The sequence below is a fragment of the Ceratina calcarata genome, unplaced genomic scaffold (assembly GCF_001652005.2).
Source record: "Ceratina calcarata isolate Rehan_Ccalc_2016 unplaced genomic scaffold, ASM165200v1 scaffold368.2, whole genome shotgun sequence".
Taxonomy (NCBI): Eukaryota; Metazoa; Arthropoda; class Insecta; order Hymenoptera; family Apidae; genus Ceratina; species Ceratina calcarata.
In genome coordinates this window covers 1,129,197-1,151,481 of record NW_017159898.1, presented here as the reverse complement: position 1 = coordinate 1,151,481, position 22,285 = coordinate 1,129,197, and the positions used below count along the sequence as shown (strand labels likewise).

The 22,285-nt window shown below is 41.3% G+C and overlaps 1 protein-coding gene across 2 annotated transcripts in view; it reads right to left on the bottom strand.

The window, feature by feature from the left end:
- Positions 1-22,285, bottom strand: part of dlp (glypican dally-like) — a 61,679-nt gene that overhangs the window by 26,478 nt on the left and 12,916 nt on the right. The gene's annotated exons all lie outside the window — the stretch shown is intronic.

Below are 22,285 nucleotides of genomic sequence, written 5' to 3'. Positions count from 1 at the left end.
ATTCGTAGAAAATCCTCGAGGGTGTACTAATTATTCACTCATCCAGTGTTTCTACCGTGAAAGCTCCAAGTAGTTAGCGTACGCTAACTATTGTTGAACGCACACTCGACGATAGTTCATCGACGTGTGTGCGCCGAGCAACGTGTACACGTGTATAACAAACGTGTCTGGCAGGGTACTCGAGTTTGCTCGTTTCGTATCGTAAAATTCATACAGGTGTTCCGAACGTTTCCCCTCACTCTTTTACTCTCTCATTTGCAAGACGTACGATTCTGATTATTCGAACAATGACTAATTATGTCAAGAACTCAGGATAAGAAACAAAATAGCGTCTATTTTTGTAAAACCACGTGCTTGTAATGAGGAAACATTCAATTATTGCTAAGTGCAAATGAAAATTTCTTGTAATATCGTTGAACAGAAAATTGATTAACATCAACGCGCTGAAAGGCATCACTTTTATTAGCACTCATCGAGCCATTGATAGGAATGATGATGACACAACGCTATAATAATTGACGAAGAGATTCGCAATCCGTCATGCGGTTTACGAAGCCGCGCGGCGCGAATGATACAACAGAAAGACTGGTCCCTTTAATTGATTTAATTCTGAAGAGAGCCCGAATGGTGTCGTTGTTCGAAACGAAGTGACAGGGTCAAGCGGTACTCTAGCCACGAACCTCGGGTGCCAACGAACGATCGCGCTTTGATATTTACGCTACGACGAGTCGCGATACACCAACCTTAATTTATGCCACTTCATCGACGGAACTTTTTTTCTCACCGTGCATCTCGCCGTGGTTCTCCTACATCTCACCGTGGGTCGGTATCATAAAAAATACAGCGGGCCCAACAAATACAATCTGACATAACTGAAACGTTCATTAATCGTCAATTAATCTAGACTCTACGAACTCTCAATCTTCAAACTTCTAAAATATCTATGGAACATTCGTCTATCGTCCCATCAGTAAGACAAAGATCATCGTTTATTGAAGATTCAGAACACTAAATAGAAACCCATCGTAAATAATACTATAATACTTGAAAGGCCCAGAAAGAGGATCAAATATCCTACGAGCTAATGGAACTTTCATAGATGCTCGTTCCGACTTCCGCTCACCTGTACAAGGTTGAGCACCATCCCGCTGGAGTCGAACTCTCCCACGCGTCCACCAGTCTCTTTCCTTCTCTCACCTTTTCCTCTCTCTCTCTCTCTCTCTCTCTCTCTCTCTCTCTCTCTGGACCGTATCACCTCGATTCTCTATCCCAGTTCTCTTCACGGCTAATACCCTCGACCTGTCTCTCTTCTCCGTCCTCGTCCCACCCTGGACTGTCTTCCATCTTCGTCCTTCTTACTCGCTGTGGTATGCTTTGAAATTCACCGCCAGAGCCGCCTCTCACCCTCGTTCTCGAACAGCTGATTCGCGAAAGGGGTCAGCTACCCCGAAATCTGTTTCCTTCTCTCCATGCTCTCGCGAATCCCTAACATTCTCTTTGTACCATAATACCTACGCCGCGTAGAACAATTTCCCCATATTAGTACTAGCTGATTCCCTCGAAACCGACGTTCAATTTAGGGCACATTGAAACCAGAACAGGTTGAAACTTTTGACTGTGATTGCATGAACGCAGTCATTACAATGAATGTAAAGTAAGAGTACTTTGCGTCAGCAACTTGAATATGTAGCTAGAGAAAAATACGAATCGACTCGTTTTTAAGAGTTTCAAGCGACTAGACGAACCAAGTAGTCGAGTAGTGGTATGAACAGAAAGAAATAATGTGCGTTTGTAGATTGATAGGTATTTATATAATTTGTGGTCTTGAATGGAAAAAATTGAAGAAACATTCAACGGTTGAGAACCAGTACAATCTCCACCGTCAGCTACAGAAGCCGTAACTGCTTCTTATCCGACATCTACAAGTTACAATATATATTAGTCCACCATAAGTAGAAACTGTTTGCCGATCTTCGAACAACGCGTAACCTTCTGTACTGTCGAGTACCTACTGTCTGATCCACGTCGGATAATCGCTATCCACTCTCGATAGCGATCATTAAACTCTTATTCCATAAACAGTACAATCGAGTTCTTTATTTAATGGCTTAAAAAATTACTAACAAAGAGAACAAGGGGATTCTGAATGTGAGACACGTGGGAGGTGAAGATACGCGACAATGTTAAATCGAACTGACCGCAAATTTCATCATTTCTGCCCACGCAAAGGTACATTAAAGGCTTCCACGATCTAATGGAATTAGACTGACCTTTCTGTTCAGATCGACCTTTCCGCTATCTCTAAAAGGCAACGCTCATGCATCAGTCCCTGTGTGCAGATAACTTAATTCCGGGGCATAAACCATTTTAATGGAGAGCCTTATATATTATAATGCAGCAGCTCAACTTTTTTATACGCTTTATTAACTCTTTCGCCTATTAGTCCCTCGGCTATCTGATTTTCTACCTCCGACATTTCCCCACTTATACCTACATGTATTTCCCGACGTCTCTCTAAATGCAGCATTTAAACTTTAAATACTTTCGCTGCATTTGAAATATCACGATGATGAAATTTCTGGTAGATACTATTTGAAAAAAATTTCTATACCAAGCGACCTAATACTTTTCCATTTCCTTGCTATAAATAGAGTTACTGGAAAGCCCGCCTGTCCGTGGAAAACAAATGGAAAGTCGATTGAAAACTGTCGACAACGAAATGAGGAGAACACGGTACGTTTGCGCGAAATAAAAGCAATACAACGGCACGGCGGCGGCCGGTAATCACGCTGGAAAACAACGACGATGCCGCGGCGCGGTTTTCGCGGCCGTGGTCGTCCCTCGACGAGTGAATCGCACTCGAATTTACACGTGGCGTCGACGTAAACGCCGCTACTGGTGGGAGTTTAATTTGGAGCCGAACACCGGGCACCGGGCAAACTTGCCGAAAAACCGCAGGATCCGGGCCGGCTGGATACTCGAAATCCTACGCGTTCTCCAACTTCTGTTCCTCTCCACGTCGAAATGTAGGCATATATTCCGTACGTTTCGAATGTTACAGTCTGACTTCTATCCCGCCGTACTTCATTTCGTTTTATTCTACTTTCATCATTTAGTAAAAGACGAGGATTAAAAGAATTATAAACGGGAAATAACAGTTCATGGCCTTCATTGTATTTGATCGATAAAGATTCAAGACACTCGGAACTCTTCCCGGTAGTTTGAATTTATGGGTAACAGAACGAACATTCGGTATCGTATAATAAATTCTGAAACGAGCGAATCTGTGAATCAAAAACGTTCGGCTGCGTTGTCCAGCCAGTTACGGATTTACGAACCCCGAACGTTGTCTACCCTCTTTGAAATCGTAGTTACAGTATGTTCGCTCGTCCCGGGTATGGTCACTTGCACGAATTTAACAAAAGTCCGGCAAACAAGTGGCCCCGACCAGAACAAACAACTCGGAACAGGTAGAACCAACAAGGACACGCATAAACGTGTTCCCAGGAGCCAGAGATATTCCGAAGGACGATCATCCGATTGTTTAGACTCGGTGCCTCGCTCAGGTTAGGCTACCTTCATCCTGGTTCTCCACCGTTCGTCCCTACCCCTTCCCCCTTCGTTCTTTCATTCTTGCATTCGATGCAGCTCAACGGTCCCTTTCCACCCGCCCTTTCACTGCACGCTCGCTCTCGGTTCCACGCTTACGTGATCGCTCGCTCTCCTTCTTCCACCGCTACACGTCCATGCGTTCTTTTTGTCTCTTCTTATTTCATTTCGCTTTATTTTTTTCGTCTGCAAGCCTCGCATACCTGACCACCACGAGCGCGGCCGCTAGTGACGGCCACCCTCCCTCCCCTCGTTCCGTCGAGATTTATCGTGCACGTCGACTTTAATGTTGATGAAATCGTTTTTCCCATTAATGTTATATTTAAGTTTATAATTCACTTTAATCAATTAGTTCGGAGTAGTGGCTGGATCGCTGGAAACTTTTGAAAATTAAATCTACTTTTCTCTCTTCAGAAAAGAAGCAATAATGTTGAGGGAAACAAACGAAGGAAACAAAAGACTATCATTGCATTGGTGATCAATCGAACGATGCAACGCGTGCGCTTCCATCGAAACACAGTTTGGTACAGTCAGTAGCTGAAGCTAGTTTTATCTTGTTACGTCTCCACATACTGTGTCGCCGTTGCATATCAGAATAGTTTTACCATTACTGTGGCATCGTGTCTCTAAGTGAATATCTACTTCACGAATGCTAAACGCTCAATATGCACCCCACAAACTTTTACACCACCTAGAATTTAATTTCATACCTTTCACTGTTGAGAAGCAAAATATATAGTTGCCTCAATTGAAATTATCTTCGTTTTTATACACTGAAGATGACATAAAAATAGGACGCAGTTGTAAAAAAATATTTTGTACGAGGTCTATTCACGGGAATAAATTCTAACTCGTGCTGTTCATTTTTCGAAAGATAAAACTAATCTTACTATCGCGATAGCAAACACGTCGAACAGGATAAGGGACGCGCTGTGATTGAATGTTTACGGCGTATGTTATCGATGGGTGGACTTGGGAAAAAAGAAGTTACGGCCGTAGTCACGACATTTCTAGCTTTTTATGTCGGAGCAAAGGTAAGTTCGCAGGAGGGTTTGGAGAAAGAAGGACGACATCGCTGTAACTACAGCTTATGCGGGACTATTAAATTTACGACACGCGATATTGTACAACAGATTAAGCTTATCCCTTGTTAGCTGATGAAAAGTAGCACATAAATGCTACCGTTTGCTGTGAAGAATGAAAGAAATCTGAAAAATTACAGTGATACCGAGAGTTGACAGGATGGAATCTGGAGAAAATGGAGAAAAAAATGAAAAGATCGACATTTACATGTCTTTCGGAAAATAAATAAATAAATTTCTTTCCTCATCGAACGATTGTCATTAGTAGTCGAATGTTAAATCAATAGGTACCTAAGTAATTGTAAACGAATAAATTGAAAAACACCCTGTCCCCGCGACTCTCGGTTGAGACATCGATGGATGGTTCGAAGCGAAAGAAAAAAATGCAGCGACGAGTTTCTGAATGGCGTGGGGTGCATGAAAAGGAAAGAAAGGGGAACACGCTGCAGCGGCGGCGGCGACGACAGCGGTGAGGCTAGGGGAGGAAGAAGAAAAAAAGGGGTGACGCAAAGGGTAAAAGGTGTCGGCTGGTTCTTTCGTCATCCGGACCAATCTGCGTGAGTCAAAGGTGAAAATGATAAGCAGCCAACGAATCAGCAAGCAGCTCCTCTGCGCGAGACAAAGCGGTCTGAAAGATCACGAAAGAAGCGTGTGGTCTCTTTTTTCCCTCCTGGTTTCTTCTTTTTTCATTTACGTGTTACGTTGAAATGGGCGTCACCAGGATTTAACCCTTCCCCATGGATCTCTCCCTTTTCCTATATATATTTCCACCCATTGTTTTTCGTTTTCATCTCTGGACTGATTCCAAGCAGAGCAATTTTGTGAGATGTCTTGTTTCTGTAGAAGTAAAACTTATTCGATTATTTATCAATTTTTCCTTTTGCTTCTATTACCACTTTTATTCATCAATAAGTTCCCTCGAGAACCAGCCGAAAATAAGCCAGGAGCGTAAGAAGAGTACATTTTTCTTCGTCCTTTGGCTTTCCTCAATTAACAAACCAGCCGCTGCAGGTTGAATTATCGCTAATAAATTTCGCGGGAAGACGGTTCGCGGTAATTCTAACGCTAACATGGCTCTCCCTCCCTTCAGTTTACTCATTCGAATCGCCATGAAACTTCAGCCCCGACCCGTTAATTCGATCCGTGGAATGCAACGAATACCGGACGTCAAATAAATTTGTCAAATAAATCTCCACTTGTTTTTTTACTCGTTTTCACATGGATCTTTTGTTGCTGCCTGCAAAAAGTAAAGGGAATATAAAACTGCAACACTTTTTTTATGATTTCATCAGAAACTAGAAAGCATTAAAAGGCGAGAGGCGCGTGACGAATAAATACGAAAAGGCTTGCGAATTATTATTATAAAATGGGCGTGCTAACTATCCAGCGACGAAAGAATTAAGATATCCCTTTTTGGTGATGGTAGATGTACTGCCTCGAATCCCTCCTGCCACGAACATCGTATTAGCTTCTGCACGAAATTATGCAAGAATGTCGTCCTGCTGATCAAAGGATGCGTCAGATCGGGCCAAGTAAGTCTCGATCGGCTCAACTAATTGAAATCAGGAGGTACGCGCCGATTTCGGCGGCCGTGAAACGAAACGGAATGCCCACTCAGACAGCCAAACGTAGAAAAAACTATTCATTTTCCAGGAAAGTTGAAAGTAGGTACTTTGGATCGAACGCTTAAAAATATTGGATAGTTGGAAAAGTATTGAGAGATTTTTGTCACTAGATGTTGTTTGGCTATCTATGTTGTGCAATTTTACTTCGAAAAAGGCAAAAACGCTGCACAAGCCCGGGAAAAAATTTGTGAATTTAAGAATCAGTTTCTCAAAGCCCTAACGACTCTACCGAAAGATCCGCATCATCGGCCTAGTATTCCAAAGAAAGAAATCGAACGCGAGAAACACGAGCCACGGATAATATTTGTAAAATTTTTGGAGCGTACGCTCTTGACCTAGAAAATTGTCGGCTAGATAAAATCGAAAAAGTCGCTCGATGAAAAGGGCTGAAACGTCCTCTCTGCACGGGTAATGAGAATAGAAAAGGGATACTGGGAAGGAAAGGAAGATGAAGTAAGTCGGGACGAGACGGTGAAAAGAGATGAGGCGAAAAAAGGGTCCACACGGTTGAATCGACCGACACTTGAGAAACTCGCAGCCACTTGCCAACCGCTCCTTGACCTTATGTACTTTACACCGCTTTTCAGCTCTGGACCATGTCAGCTACAGACCGAGAACTAACTGAACGCAACCGGATGTCAGAGACCAAATTTCTTACGTGGACATCAAATGCTCTGTATTTCCCGTTTGCTTTTCACCCTCGATGTTGATTCGGTTGAATAAAGTTTGATTTGGTTGAGTCCGAGTGCTCTTATTACTTTCGTGTGCAATTACTACTTTAAACCTAAAATGGATATTTCATCTTTAACTGTGAACGAAATACATGCTACGTAAAACTAATATAGTCTGTTTGAAGTATTTTATATTAAATCAGCTAATTCCTTTCTTTAATTCTAAATTTTTAATTTGTTTTCATTGTCAGAATCGAAGAAGAAACCATACTTTACTGATATTTATGATCATAATTTTCTTCCAATCTTCTACAAGAAGAAAGACGTACAGAATAGAGTTTCCATCTAATGACACTTTATGCGAGACATTTACACACTGCTTTCATATTATGATATTAGAATGCTCGTTTAGTAACTCGCAGGCCCTTAAAGTGGAAATAGCAACGAGTCGATGGAAATAAGTCGACGGCCGGGGGGGTGGAAACCGAGTGGAAAGGTGTCGGACTCGAATGTCAGTGATTGCGATCGGTTCCTCGCATTTCTCAGGCCGCGATTTCAAAAGTACTGTAATCCACGCTCAATCGGCTGCGAAACACGGACTCGTATGAATAAGTAAGCGATTCCAGCCAATCTGTTCGCGCGATTACTCGCGCCATTCATTCGTTTCGCGGTTGATTATCGCCAGGTAGGTTTAAGCAAACTGAAACACAACTGGGAAGACTGTTAGGAACAGTTTCCGCACCTATTAATTTAACACATCAGTTCCCACAAACATCTACAGCTATCACTTATTATTTGGAGTCTACCGTAAAAAGAAGTGGATAATGATAATCAATGTCATGTGATGAACATATCTTCATAAGTTAATTTTACCCTAATTTATGCTACGCAAATTGTTAGCATGAAAGTCTCGCTTTTCGCTCAAAAGGGTAGAATCCGATAGCCATACGATAAGATGGAGCGATAATGTTATCCACAAAATTGATATGAACGTCCTAGAATGCTGTATTCTGTTATATTTCTTCTCCCGTGTCCAATTAAAAATAATTAAACGGTAAGTAAAGGATCAATTGCTAAAGGGGGAATAGTATGTTTAATGGGATGGAAGTCCTCAAACCAGGCAATCAGTCGTATCGAAAACGCGGCCCAGATGGCTGTTCATTCAGGACCGTTTACTTTCAGACACCTCTATCCCAACCCTGTTTATGTATTTTCTATGTTTAACCGACTGGAACGCAGTAAAATCTGCTTGACGTTCAACAGAATAATTGTTTCCGTTCGCCCGTAATCGACCAGCACATCTTCTCGAGGCTCGCTTTCAACGAAAAAAATACGAACGAATTGAAGGATGAAACACGACGGAATTAGTATTAGAAGTATCAGAGTCACAAAAGTAGGGAAAAATATGAAATGAAGATCTCTGATATTTTAGGCTCGCGTGTCTTGGAATATTTCGTCTGGCGGTTGAAATCTGAGCGAAATAAAACCAGCTGTTAGAGCAGTTGTTGTGTGTTATTGTATTCTTCTTTCCTTTGCGGCGACTTCTTGTTTGAACTCTCCGTTTACTATTATACGCGAGGTTGAATGGAAATCATTTTAGATACTAATAAAAAATCCTTGTTCCCATAATTTCTAAAACTTGACTAAATCTCCGTTACACATACGACCACTGGGACAACATTATGCTATACGTATTAAGATCTCAACACCCTACGATGGCTACTCCTCTCCGTTTCCCTTCGACACTTTCTAATCCAATTTCCCGTTCAACAGCGTTCGAGGCAATTGGATTACCAGATAGGTCAACGCAACAACGTTTAACCTCATAAGCATGACGCGCATGACGAAATATACGTACTCTTTGGCACGTTGTACGTCTGTAATTCCTGATTCAAAGAGCAGCTTTATTTCCCTTCCATTTGACGCGTCGGTGTTACGTCTCATTGCGACTCGAGGATCCGGCAGAAATCTCGGAGCAAGCTCGGAAGCTGCCAACGGTGGTCGCGATTTCGTTGTGGTGACTGGAAAATCGTATGTATGCGTCGTCGAGCGGAAACGCGTCCATTGTGCCGTGATACGCGTCTCGAGCTATACCTAATGTACACTCCATTGTCGAGTTGCAAACTCCTGCCCGCCGCGACGGTGTCAGGACGCGTCTGCTAATCTTTCCGCTACAAAGGATCACGGAGGAAACGCGGAACTCCGACGAAAAGTTTGCAGATAGCGCGGCGGCATCGCAAGTCTTTCGCAGACTTGACGGTACTTAAACAACCGGAAACGGGTTTGGCGACTTCGCAGGCTTCCATTTAATAGATGAGAACCTGCTTCACTAGCCGGACTAAACGAGACGGCGGAATTTTAATGATCTCCAACTCCAACGTGTGCCAATTATTTCTAACTGTTCATAATATTTCTGTTAGAAACCTTGGACAGACTTACGTATTAGTTACGGCTAATTAGTTACACTACAAACATTGTAACGATACTGGAAACAGATACCTTGCGCGTAAACACGAGGAGATTAAAACCGCAAAAAAGGCAGATTCTCGCGGAGCAGACAGATTCTCGCACGGGAGTGTCGTTTTGTGTCTGCATATCGCGTGAACCGTGAATGAAAAAGAGCGTCGTGAATCAGTGACGCCAGGCGTTATATTTGCCCTGCTTGCGAGCCGCAAAAACCGACCGCCCCTCGATAAGAATCTCCCTAACTCCAGTGGACCGCGTTTTTGCGAACTCACCACTTGACGTTCCGTGCGAATGCTACCCGAAGAACGTTGCTGATTCACGTTCTCCGCGCTCCTGCCACACTTTTCTCGAGTAAACGAAGCAATCTTGAGTGTCTGCACTTCAAAGAGCACTCCTCTAACATTATTACTCTGTTCATTACTGCTTCCTCTACTTTTTCGCTTCTAATTAAGCCAACATTAAAATCCTACAATTTCACGAATATTTCTCGCAAAACCGATTTCGAGTTTCGATTTATCAGCAACCAGTGAAGAATGCGTCATCTATTTTTATGGTTCTCTACACATTTCAACAATACCTTTATAAAGTCCCCAGCTTGAATGCGAGACGCGCATGTTTTATCGTTAAGATGAAATACAAGTTATAAGAAGAAACACAGAATGGATAATGGGAAATTTCAAGCGCGATTCTTGGTCACGTTAATACTCGCGAGGGGAGCAGAAATCGAATCGATAAGGATCAACCCGGAGGATATAATTTCCCGCAAAACGGACAACGTGTTGCGGAGCTTGCGCGATTCCGCTTTTAAGGCCGTATCTGCGGAGCTAACGTGACGTGATCGCCGAGACAGGAAGAACGTGGTGCGGACCTAAGCTCTATCTTTCATCTGCTATCCGCTTCGGCTCAACCGCACGAATCGCCCATAAAGAAAGATGGAGCCATCTCGGTTTAGATCTTCCGGTAAACTTAGGAAATTTCAGCTTGTACGTATGCGAGCTCAATGCGGAATATCGACGAATACGCGAGGAGTCGTTCATGGCAGGAGGGGCTCCAAAACATCGGAACCACTCTCTGCGCTCGAGTAACACCACTTCAATTCTCTGCTCACCCGTTCTCGAATTATACGACCTTGCCTCGTCACTTCGTTAAAGATCCGGTTTCAATGCGATTCACAAGGAGAAAAAACCTGAGAGAATTGACGTATTACGTAACATGCGACGGATTCCAATGGGCTGAGACAAAAGACGGGTTAAGATAAAAAGATATGTCGAGTGGATTTGGCTCTCCCTGTAGCCAGGTGTGTTAGAGAACATTAATTTTCATCGGCCGAGGAAAACGCTATCCGTATCACTTTGAGAGTCCAGTTTTACAAGCCGCCAAGAGTCCGCGCTTAACAAGCTTTTGCTCTCCGTATCTTTTTCACGGTGCTTCCCCCCGCCGGTAATTCCTTCAGAGGATAATGCGACCCAGGACACAAAAAATGAGATACTCCTGAGAAACACGATTTCGTTGTAATTAAACTGTAACCAGCCATAATCAGATTATTAAAATAGATTATTGACGTTATAAAGTAACGCAGATGTATTTTCTTAGTTATTAAAAAATCGAAGAGTAATGTGTTTAGAGTTTCTAAAGTATGAATCTAAAAGTATGTGTGAAAATATGCGTTTCAGAACGAAACGGACGTGCGGCAGAGCCCCGACATAAATATTCGCGATTTACGCCAGGACGGGGAAGAGTGCAGACATTTAGGGAGTTAATTTATTCGCGAACAACTTTTAGTCAACTGATCGAATTTCCAACCATCTATTATACAGTAAGGACACCGAGAAATTGATGCTGACACGAATATTGCCTGAAGAATATAGTCGTCGACGCAAATTGCGTCGCAGTGGATATGCTCCGGTCCGGTTGAAGAGACGGACTCGATTTGATGCGTTCATTGATCCGTCGACAGCAGAGCGCAGAGCTTTTAAAGTAAATTAATCGCTTTGAGAAGGTATCAGACACGTTAGCCAGGGTACAGCGCGAGGCGAGCGCGTGCACTAATTAACAGCGATCGGTATATTCCACGCCGGCTGATCCCCTAAGAATTAGCATTGGATCGATAATAATTCTTGCTCCGAAATTACTTTCACCCGACAATCCGCTACTGTTACGTTTAGGTTACTCATCCTGATCGTTAAGGGGCCTTACCAGTGTGAAAAAAAAAAAAAAAAAAAAAAAAAATGCATATTAAAAATTGCACACTTGTGTAAATACAGGCTTAGTTTTTCTTTTCACTTACATATAAAATTTAAATAACTCTGTGGATGTTTCTCTGAATTTTGAAGGAATTTCTGAGAAGTTTCTCTGTAAAAGTGATTTTATTTTCCATGACACATAACTGAAGTACGTGTGCATAAGTATATGCATGAGAGCAAAGAGCGAGCGGTAAAAGAGGTACGAGATGAAAATAGTGCCAACATGAGTTACCGTTACCGCCAACACAATTTTCTCGGTTAACGACCGCCGTAAAAAGGGGAGGTTGATACATCCAGAAACAACAAATCGTTCTGAGGGAAAGGGAGGAGACCGAATCTTAAAGCTCGCGCCTTTTCCAATCCGCACGTAACAAAGTTACTCTGGGGCAAACACCATAATAATCACCGGCCAAGTCAGATTCCCTTCGGCTAAATATAAAAAACCGGCAGTAAGAACAATAAATCAACGACGAGTTGAGAAGAAAATTTTAATAACTTAGTAAACGTTGAAAAAGTTAGACATACATACAATGTCCTAGCAAATCATTTTGTTGATCTCCGAACCAAACATGTCAGCGTAATGTGCGTCGAACGAGTAATTTATTTTAGTATACCTAGTAACACGTCAGAAATGACAATAGCAGAAATAAATCGTTCTGATTCTTTTCCAGGTAATAAAATAAAATTTACAACCAAGTTAAGCTTACAGTAGAAAATCTTAAAGTTCAACAGTTTTGAAGATCGATCTAACACAGATTTCATATATCTCAATCAGGGCCGACCATCTGGGTGTGCGGCGGATGCTATGTACTGGGGCCCTGCGACTGAGGTTTGTGGCACCAAATGGTTTCTTGCACCCAGGCCCCTTTATAGAGGAGGCCGACGCTGGTCTCGAGATCGAAGAATTTGGATTTTCGTATTGAAGATTCAAGCGTTCTCGTACTTGAGTCGATAATTCGTTGCGCACACGTTACTGACGCTAAGACTCATTTATGAGAAAACAGGTTTGCGGAACCAGACAACGTTGCTACGGTATACTCGTTAATAACTTAATAATATAGCATGTACTAGAACGCACGACCGATGCGTAGCTTTAATATGTAAAACATACAAGGCAGCTCTCTAGCGAACAGGATGCTTATTCTCGGACATCAACATCGGATGCTACGCGTTATTTCAACTCGACCCATTAACGTTCCCTCGAACGTGTTTGCACAACCGTGAAACGTTTGATTAACGAACCGCCGGAGACTTTTCTGCTTCTTCTTTTTCGTCGCTTTTCGATCACTGAACGAGAATCAACCAAAGACTGACTGAACGTTCCATAAGAATTCGATTCTTCTGCCACTGTTTCACGCGACCACTTCAGAAAAGAGCAGAGAAATTCTGTGAATAAAGACCGATCTGCCAACCGATATCTTGACATTTTATATAGATAAAAAGAGATTTTCCTTAAAATATCGTCTGATAATTAGTCAAATCTGAGAGCTTCGGATGCTGACAATAATTCGATCGAACTTTCCATGATAATGAGAAGTTCAGCCGCGCTCAATTAAAAGATTCATCCGATAGAAATTTGCAAGGGTTACAATTTTAATATTCTCGAAAGGATTTTTTTTTCCTCGAGGAAATCTTGAGCCGGGCATCCGCGGTGTACGGAAGAACCAGAAAGCATTACTCTCACGGCAAGCTGCATAATGAACCGCCGCGAGTGTTCCTCCTCTGATCCTCCTTTTCTCGTCCATTGTCGCGGCGAGTCCTGAACGTTTTAACGTTATTGAAACTTTCAGATTTTCCTTCGTCGGGCATTGTGACTCCGTCGAAAAGGAGAGAGCGCGACACGGGCAAAAGCGGCCGCCGAGACCGTCCCCGCCTTTTCCACTCCCTGATCCTTTTCATGGCTGCAATCGAGGAGATCGTCGTTAATCTGGACGAACGCAAGAGAAAAGAGGTTCGAGGAGTAATTAAAGCGCGGACAAGAGTCTGATACCGGCAGCCTCTACTACAACCAGACAGAGAAGAACGGAAGAAAGGTCGGCGAGAGAATACGAACGACGAACATTTACGGAAAAAGAGGATAATGGAAAAGACGGGAAAACGAAGAGGATAACGAGGAGAGAAAAGAAAAAAAATAGGAAGAGAGGGGAAGTCGATGGGAGAAAATAAAGGAAGTAAGTCTCGAGAATCCTTGGTTCCCTTTCATCCTGGCAAATATTTTGTCTACGACCGCGACCATGTCCCACCATTTCCCAACAGGACATGCCTCAAGTATGAGAGTCGACTTGGAATTCATCGTTAATCGTCGAGGGGTTAAGTACCGTCGAATCGCAAATGGTACATAGTACGTATCAAGAAGTTTAAGAGTACGCCGCGACGAAGTTTAAAAACGCGGCTAGCCTGGTCTCTCTTCAGAGAGCGGTATGAAACTTTTAACGAAATATTGTAATTGAAGTCGAGCGTTAATAATTAATAAACGATTTCGCTTATCCCGTGAAATTTTTCATTTTCACGAAATATTCTCGAGATCTGACTTTGAATCGCAATTAATAAACAAATTTCTTCTCTGGTTCTCTTGTGCAATGCGTGATTCATGGACTTCCGCGAGTGGACGTGAGAGGAATAAGAAAGAGCGGGTACGCGGAGGTTTTAATGCACGATAAAATTGCCGTGTAATTCAGCACGGCCATCGATCTACGCCACGACATAAATCGAGTTTCATCGACATTCCGTATTCAATTAGCCGGTGTCTCATCTCGAATTCATTATCGAGTCATTTTTCTTCTTTCTCTTCTGTCGCCGTTATCCTCCGTACGTATGTACATATGTATACATGTATGCATACGTGCGAGAGTGAGAACGCGTCGCGACGTGGAACCATGCCAAAACGCGTCTCATGTAAACGATTCGCACAAAGCGTCCGCACGCCACGACGCTGACGTTAATTGCTCCGATGATGAATGAAGAAAGCGTCGATTAATCGAACACAATGAATCGCCGCCGATCTTAAAAAGGAGTTTCTCCTACGGTACTTATTTTCCTCGGAAAGGGTAAGAGAAACTGTTGCCAACATTCACGACTGCCTCACACGAAACGGAGGGTATTAATTATTTTTACGCTCTTTCAACATTGCCCGATTTGGAAACGAAAATATAGAACGTGGACATGAAGCATAGAATGTGCGATGCTGCAAATCATGAACAACTTACTAATAGTAAAATAATGAACAATGAAGAACATGAGAAATTTTAATGACTTCAATTGGATGAACAGGGGTAATAGTGAGTTAATGAAGAATATTATATACAATTGATACAGGGAAGCATCGGACCGGCGAGGAATCCCGCGGAGGATCTGTTCTCAAGTCAGGTGGCCCCAGTACACGCATATGAGTACATACATACATACATATGTACACGTATATATTATACGATTCGCGAACTATAGACACCCTTGGCCGAAGGAATGCACGGTGGTATAGTTTATGCGTTGACCACATTCCTCTCCCATGCCTTGAAACGCTGCTCTTCCTCCGTCTCTTTCATTTAACGCACACCTACGTTTCTCGAAGGCCCCTGTCCGCTCTTTTACTTTCGTTCTCGGGAGTCGACAGCGCCGTCTGCCTCTCCTCCCATTCCTTCGTGTACTGCCCTTTTTTCGTTTTCTTCAACCCCTTCCATCGAAGTTACGCATTAATTCAAGCGGATGTTTCGGGTCCCTGGCGAACTCACCAACCGATTCTCGGTTCACCGATTCTGCGATTTTTACAGATTTAAGATTTTACAGAACTGTCAGTAGAAAGAACGATGCAATAATTTACTGCTACTATTTTCTAATTTACTTTCCTTTCATATCCTTCCAAAATGTGTCTCAGGTTCTAGTAATGATCCGAAAACATCCGACATCTGTATCTTCATGTAATTATAAATTTCCCGATTGCTATTTACACTATTCGTCTAATAAATTGAAAAATCAGGCTCACATAAATTTGTTTACGGCAATCGATATCTCATTGAATTTCAAATTAAATGCTGTAGAGAATAAAGCAAAGGCAATCGTAAGTACGCGAGTACAAGATTTATCAGGCAACGATATCTGCCGCATATCGTTCACGCATAATCGCGTAGAAGGGCTTTTCGACCGCTTATCCGAACTCGATCAAATCGATCGCCGTGCGAAGCTGCGATCATGAAAAATCACGTCGAATTATCATCTTTTGTACCGACCGACCTTTACTCTATTCATTATTTCTCTCTGTTCATTATTTCCCTAGCGTAATTCATACCGCGGTTATCGAATTGTTAGTGTCAATTAAAACGACATAACATTTTATTCCATTATCTCCTACTTCAATGAGTTAATCGGTGATTCAAGTTTTTGTTAACTTTAATTGATTTTCGTCATTGGGCGAGCTTCATCTTCTCGAGGCCTCTTCTCTAAGAAATACTGTCGTGTACAACACGCAGAAAAAATTCCAGTCCGGCAAAACGTGTAGTTAAACGTAGGTACGCTTCAGGTCAGACATAATAGTGTGCTGGGCTGCAGGTTAAACTGGCGGCGGGTAGCAGGCAGGTTAAAACAGGCCAAGGATTGCAACCGAAGAGGTTGCAAAGAGTCCAAAGAGAAATCCGGTCTCCACCGCCTCGCTTCCTTCTTCCTTTTCGACCCTTCACCCCCTATGGCCAGTCATTTTTTCCACTTCCAGATTATCGTTCTACTACCTAAGTACTACTACTGTGTACGTTTTTCTTCGTCCCTTCGTCCATCATCAAATACCGCACTATTATCTGTCAGTTTTACATACTTAAAATATTTTTAACTCCTTAGAAAGATTCATTTCTTTATTACAATTACAAATTGTTAATCCAGTTAATAATAAAAACATTTCCATATAACGCAATTGTTCTTCAACGTTATAATAATAATAATCATTGGCATAATTGTAATAAATATATTATTATATCGACTCTCAGAATGTGATTTTAATAAAGTTATTAGGAAAACTCCCGCCCACCGCCCGTCTTCCTCTCTTTCTCTATATGTGTGTGTGTGTATGTGTGTGTGTATGCGTGTGTCTCGACTCATCAGAGTCCTCGGTCCAGTGAGCATTAAGCAACTGGGACCACCTCCAAGTTGCAAGAGGTATTTTGTACACGTTAACAATCTAACGAGTTCTCTAATTAGTTCGCTACGAATTCAAAGTCGACTCTCGCATCTCGTAGTTGTACGTGGAATATACGCTATTGTCCTTCGGTTATGTCCACTAGCAATTGACTTTCTTCGAAAATCATGTTTGTTATATATGTATAAGATATAAAAAATGTGAACCACTTCTAGTAAAACTCTTTGTAACTTTTGCAATTATCAGTACATCCGAAAAATACGAAAGACATTTATTAGGTAATTAGATGAAATTTCGCTTATTATCAATCTTGGTACCGATTAAGTCTATGAATTTGTAACAAGTATCGACTATTTTGGAATATTTAAAGCACGTTCATTTCCGATAATTTAATTACATCTTTTCCAGTTGATGGATGAGATAGCTAGAGAATATTAGATTCAGGAAACCCGTATTACTCATTTGGTATACTTTGGTACTTCAAATGACAAAATTTAATCTATATTTATAAAATGACGTCAGATGCTTATAGAATACACGTTTAATGTTAAATGCAATATTACAGAATCATGGTTAATCTAGAATCAGTAGTAAATAGATTTATTTTATACCTTTTGGTCTTAAAATAGTTAAATCTTCATTGAAAAAGTACATCTTAAAACTTTAGGAGTCGCTTTTTAGGAGGTGGCAATACCATGGTCTGAAATCACTGAGACAGTCTCCGTGTAATTAAGCTTCCCGTTATCGTTTCGCGGCGGTTCTAAAAGGAACCCGCGGCTCGTGATATAAATTTTTCTCTTTAAATATTTAACCGTTGCCAACAAAGAGGCACAGTTGTTACTATAGATAAATCTCATTCACTTATTGTTCCTCTCCATGCAACAAGGAGCAGGTAAACGCCTGAAATAAGCGTCGATCCTTCGCGCGGCCTTCTTTTTGGATAATAAAATCCGATTGTAAAAGAGTTATCAAAGGTAAACGACGCGGATAGCCGGCCACGATAGTGGCACGAACAGATCGTTTAGGCGACGCGTCCCTCGGGAGCCGAGCATAATCACCTCGGTGGAACACGTTGGTAAACTGCTGGCATATTCCGCCACGTTATCGTTTATTACCGTGCCTAACGATACATTAAATTGTATGAGCCGAGTAAGAAGGTATGCTGCCGGTAAGGAAACTAGTAAATTGATTCTGTGCCTATGAATAAGTTGAGCGAGAATGAAAGTAGTTTTCGAGTTTATGAAATGTATTGAATAGGATCCGAAACTAATAAGCACGTCTTTCACTGAAAATACCATAAATTAATATTATAAATAAATTACGTGAACCGACGTAACTAATTGTTGACTTCAAAGAACGTTAAAACATTCCACGAGAATCAAATCATTTATGATACTCTAAAGTTGTTTCATAAACAGCAAGAATTTTATGCATTTATAAGAGAATTAAATGTACGTAAATTATAAATGCTGCGTGTAACGTGTAAAAGAATTTAAAATATCAAAAGCTGAATGCATGCTTCAGTGTTCAACAGGAATGTGTATCTGCGTCGCATTATTTAAACCGACACTATGAACGTTTTAATTAAAAAATTCGCAGTATGCATAAAACAAGAATCCTACAAATATGTTTGCAATTTAATTGCTAAAAAGCATATAAATCTTACAACATCCTAGTTTTTAATGTAATATTTCGAATTGATGAGAAAAATCGATTCTTTTGCTCATTCGTTTAGTCCCACAGCAAAGTATGTATAAAGCAAAATGAGTGCTTCGCAGCAAAGCAAAAACCGAAGTCTGGGGATTCGGATCGCAAGCGTAAAATGCGTGCAGGCGCGCAGAATCGTTCGAAATCGCGAGCGTGTGCAAACTAATTGAGAACAATTCGAGCGCTAAACGAACGCGAGCGACGGGCCGAGGAAAATGCGGCTGTCGTGTGCGACAGCCGGAAGAAATTCCGAATCGAATCAGAGGGCCGGATTTACCGAGTTTCGTCGGGGCGCGGCGAGGCGGCGTCGCGACGCGACGCGTCGATCTGCAAATACGCACAGCCGGATGCGGATGTTTTCGTTTTCGAATTGCTTCTCTTTTTTGCTGGTTCTCTTGACGAGTTATCAGATTGGTCGTGAAGAAATTTCCGATTTAACAAAAAAATTGAAAACTTTGTAGGTCTTCTATTCGGTATAAATCCAAGCATGAGAAACGGATTAAGATCGTATACCGAGGTACAACTGTATGGAAATCTAATCTATCACAAAGCATTATTACAAAATTGAGGCTATTCATGTGGAAGCTAGAACCCGCTTATGTTTGCAACAATAACGTATATTCCACGTGTGCATATTAACATACGCTAGTATACATCATTTTTTGCCCGAGGCAATAGGATAATTACATATGATAGGATGATTTTTATTAAAAATTTGTTGTTATTCGTCTGAACTTATGCAATTTTTCACGCAACAAATTTTGCAACTCGAAGCAAAAAGTCTCACTTCTAAGACATCGAAGAATGTTTTTCACCCGATCGTTCGATAAGCAACGCGAAGAGAAATGGCCGCCGGAACATCTCACATGCAAAGTAGGGGAAACGTACGACGGTCGTTCGAATACGAGTATAATCCGTCCGGGGAAACGCAGAAAGCAAGCGTATAAATTAGAAATGGAGGCAAAAGCAGGAGACCTCTTCTGGGGTGGAGTTTCGTCGATCGTTGGCAAGAAATAAATAAAGAATTGTCTACCGTTCCTGGTAGACGATTATTAAAAAAGACGATCTGCCACGGGGGTTGAAACGGAAAAGAGAAACAGAGGAGACCAGCCGCTGCTAGGACTTGCAGACAAAGAGGATAAAGATGAAGAGATAAAAGTGAAAAGGTAGAAAATTTTGGTTGGTGAGATGAGACGAGAAACGGAAGGCGAGCAGACGTCTCGCGGCTGAAATAATGGTTGAAAATTGCATGGAGAAATCAGGGGCTCAGGAAAAAAGATGCAAGATTTGCGTACGGGTTGGAATACTATCCTCCATTGGAGAACAGTATAAATTGTATAAGTAAAGTGATTTTTACTACGTACTTTTATACATAATTTCAAAAAAAAAACCACGAATTGATTTAAAATTATACAAGTAGTTTAATTTTTAATAGTAATAGGAATTTATAATAATAAATTCAACATACTAGTGTAAGTGTGTAGCCTATACGTCCTTAAAACGATCTAAAAAGTATAAAATAATTATAAAATGCTTGTAAGATTTAAAACGAAAAAGGTGGAGCACAAGATAATAGATAATTATTAATGCATGAACAGTGCACCCCACGTTTTTCGTTTTAAATCTTACAAGTATTTTATAATTATTTTATACTTTTGAGGCCGTTCCAAAACGTGGTTTATTAAAAGATTTTTTTTATTTAAACAATTATTATGGTCTGAACGACACTGTTAATAAAAGAAGCGGATCGTAATTTCATTAATATTATAAATTATGTAGAACCGGATTTCACATAAACTTCGGCCACAGCATTAAGACTTTAACTGAAGAAATGATCGGTCCCAAAATTCCTGTAGTCTCCTTTATTGAAATCAGAGATCGGCTAATTACCAATGGCCAAAAGGCAGAATGAAAAACGAGCAGCCCGACAGGATCCTGTACGCGATAAACCTCCTCGTCGACCTAACGAGGCCTCGTACGTCTCCGAAAACCCTTCAATTAAGTGATAACGTTACAATGCATCGGCCGGTTTCGATTCCCGAGTCGATTATTGCTGGGGACCCTGTCCCCTTCCACTAAAACCGATTCGCTAATTACTCACGTTCAATCGAACGAAGCTCCTTCATTATCGGGAAGCCATCTCTACGCACGGTGTCGTATTGAGCTTTTAATTACACGTGGGAATTCGACATGTTTTAATTAGGCCAGTCAACCTACGCTGGGCGTAAGACGACACGTTCCGATTCCTCTGGAAATCCTTTAATTACAAACGAAGTGTGGATTGTCCATCCTTCGTGAATCGTTTGTTGAAAGTAGCGAAGGGAGAACGCTAGTGTAACGACTGACGGGTGGTGAGAAAAAATTTGTCCGCTCCTTCGATTTCGGGGCTCGGCTCGGATCGGATTGGATGAACGAGAAATTGGAAACTTGGGGCGACACACGGCATCGAATTTCGAGAATGTGAGGTTTGCCCGAATCGCGTTGATTAATACGGTCGATGTTTCGTAAAAGGAAGCTAGCGGACTACTGGAATTTTTTTAGTGCACAGCTTTTTTAGAAAAAAGAAGTGTCAATAGTATTTTCTACAGAATCTGCAAACTGGCTCTAACGATGAAATAAATTATGAAGCTGATGTTCGTACAAGAATCAAATCTACGTTTTACAGGCAAAGCTACGATCGTTTAATTTTTATAACGTGACAGCAGAGTCGGACCCACTTCGATGAATTGGAAGAAATATTGTTATCGGAATTAAAATCGAATCACTTAAAATAACGAGCGAGAAATGAAGCAATTAATTAAAGTCCGTAAATATTTAACAACGTTTACGTAACTAAACATTTAACAAATTTGCATGACCTGTTACCCATCATGGATGAGAAAAAGGGAAAAAACGAGAGCGAATATTTATTGTTACGATAATTAAATCAAGAGCAAAATACCAATCGGTGATATTCGCCATTGTGGTTCGACGAACTCGTTTATCGCTAAACTGAACGCAAAAAATCATTCCAATGATCGGGAAAACAGCAGACGCAATTCTACTTCAATTAACTGTACATCGTTGTGCCGTTGCCGGGTAATAAAATACATGTTTGCAAATTAAAGTGAACGCTCGTAAATCGAAGTAAAAAATAATTCTCTCTATCTTGAGAAAAAGCACGGTGCCCACGCCCAACACGAAAAATAGGATCGTATCGATGATCGAACATGTGCACAGATAAAGATATCGTCACAATACGTCAAACATGGTTTACGAAATTGCGTTTGCCTTCCAGAGATAACAGCTGTTCACTCGGTAGCCTAATCGGACGATGGCTCGCACAGTCTAAACAACTGGTCGACAAACAATCATCTATCGCTGCTATCAGATTTATTACCGCGAACACGACGCGAAGATCGAAGAAAATTTTCTGTCGTCCCGGGCCGATGAACTGTCCGATGACATTTCATATTTAAAATACCTTAACATACAATATTGATCCGTTTAAAACACTTTACTGCCGTATCAGGATAGTTATAATTAGCGCAAGATTAAGATTATTTCGTGAGGAATCGCGTGGCATTCACCTCCGATCGATTCGTTTAGTTCTCAAACAATTTCGTTAAACGATTACATAAAAACAAAACACATTTTTTTACAATTTTCACGAAAATCCTATATTTTTTTACGGAAAATGAGAGTTCGAAACTTGAACTATTGTTTAGTACAACTTGTATTAAAATCGTATATATTTTGCAAACGCTATCGACCTACCTAAATG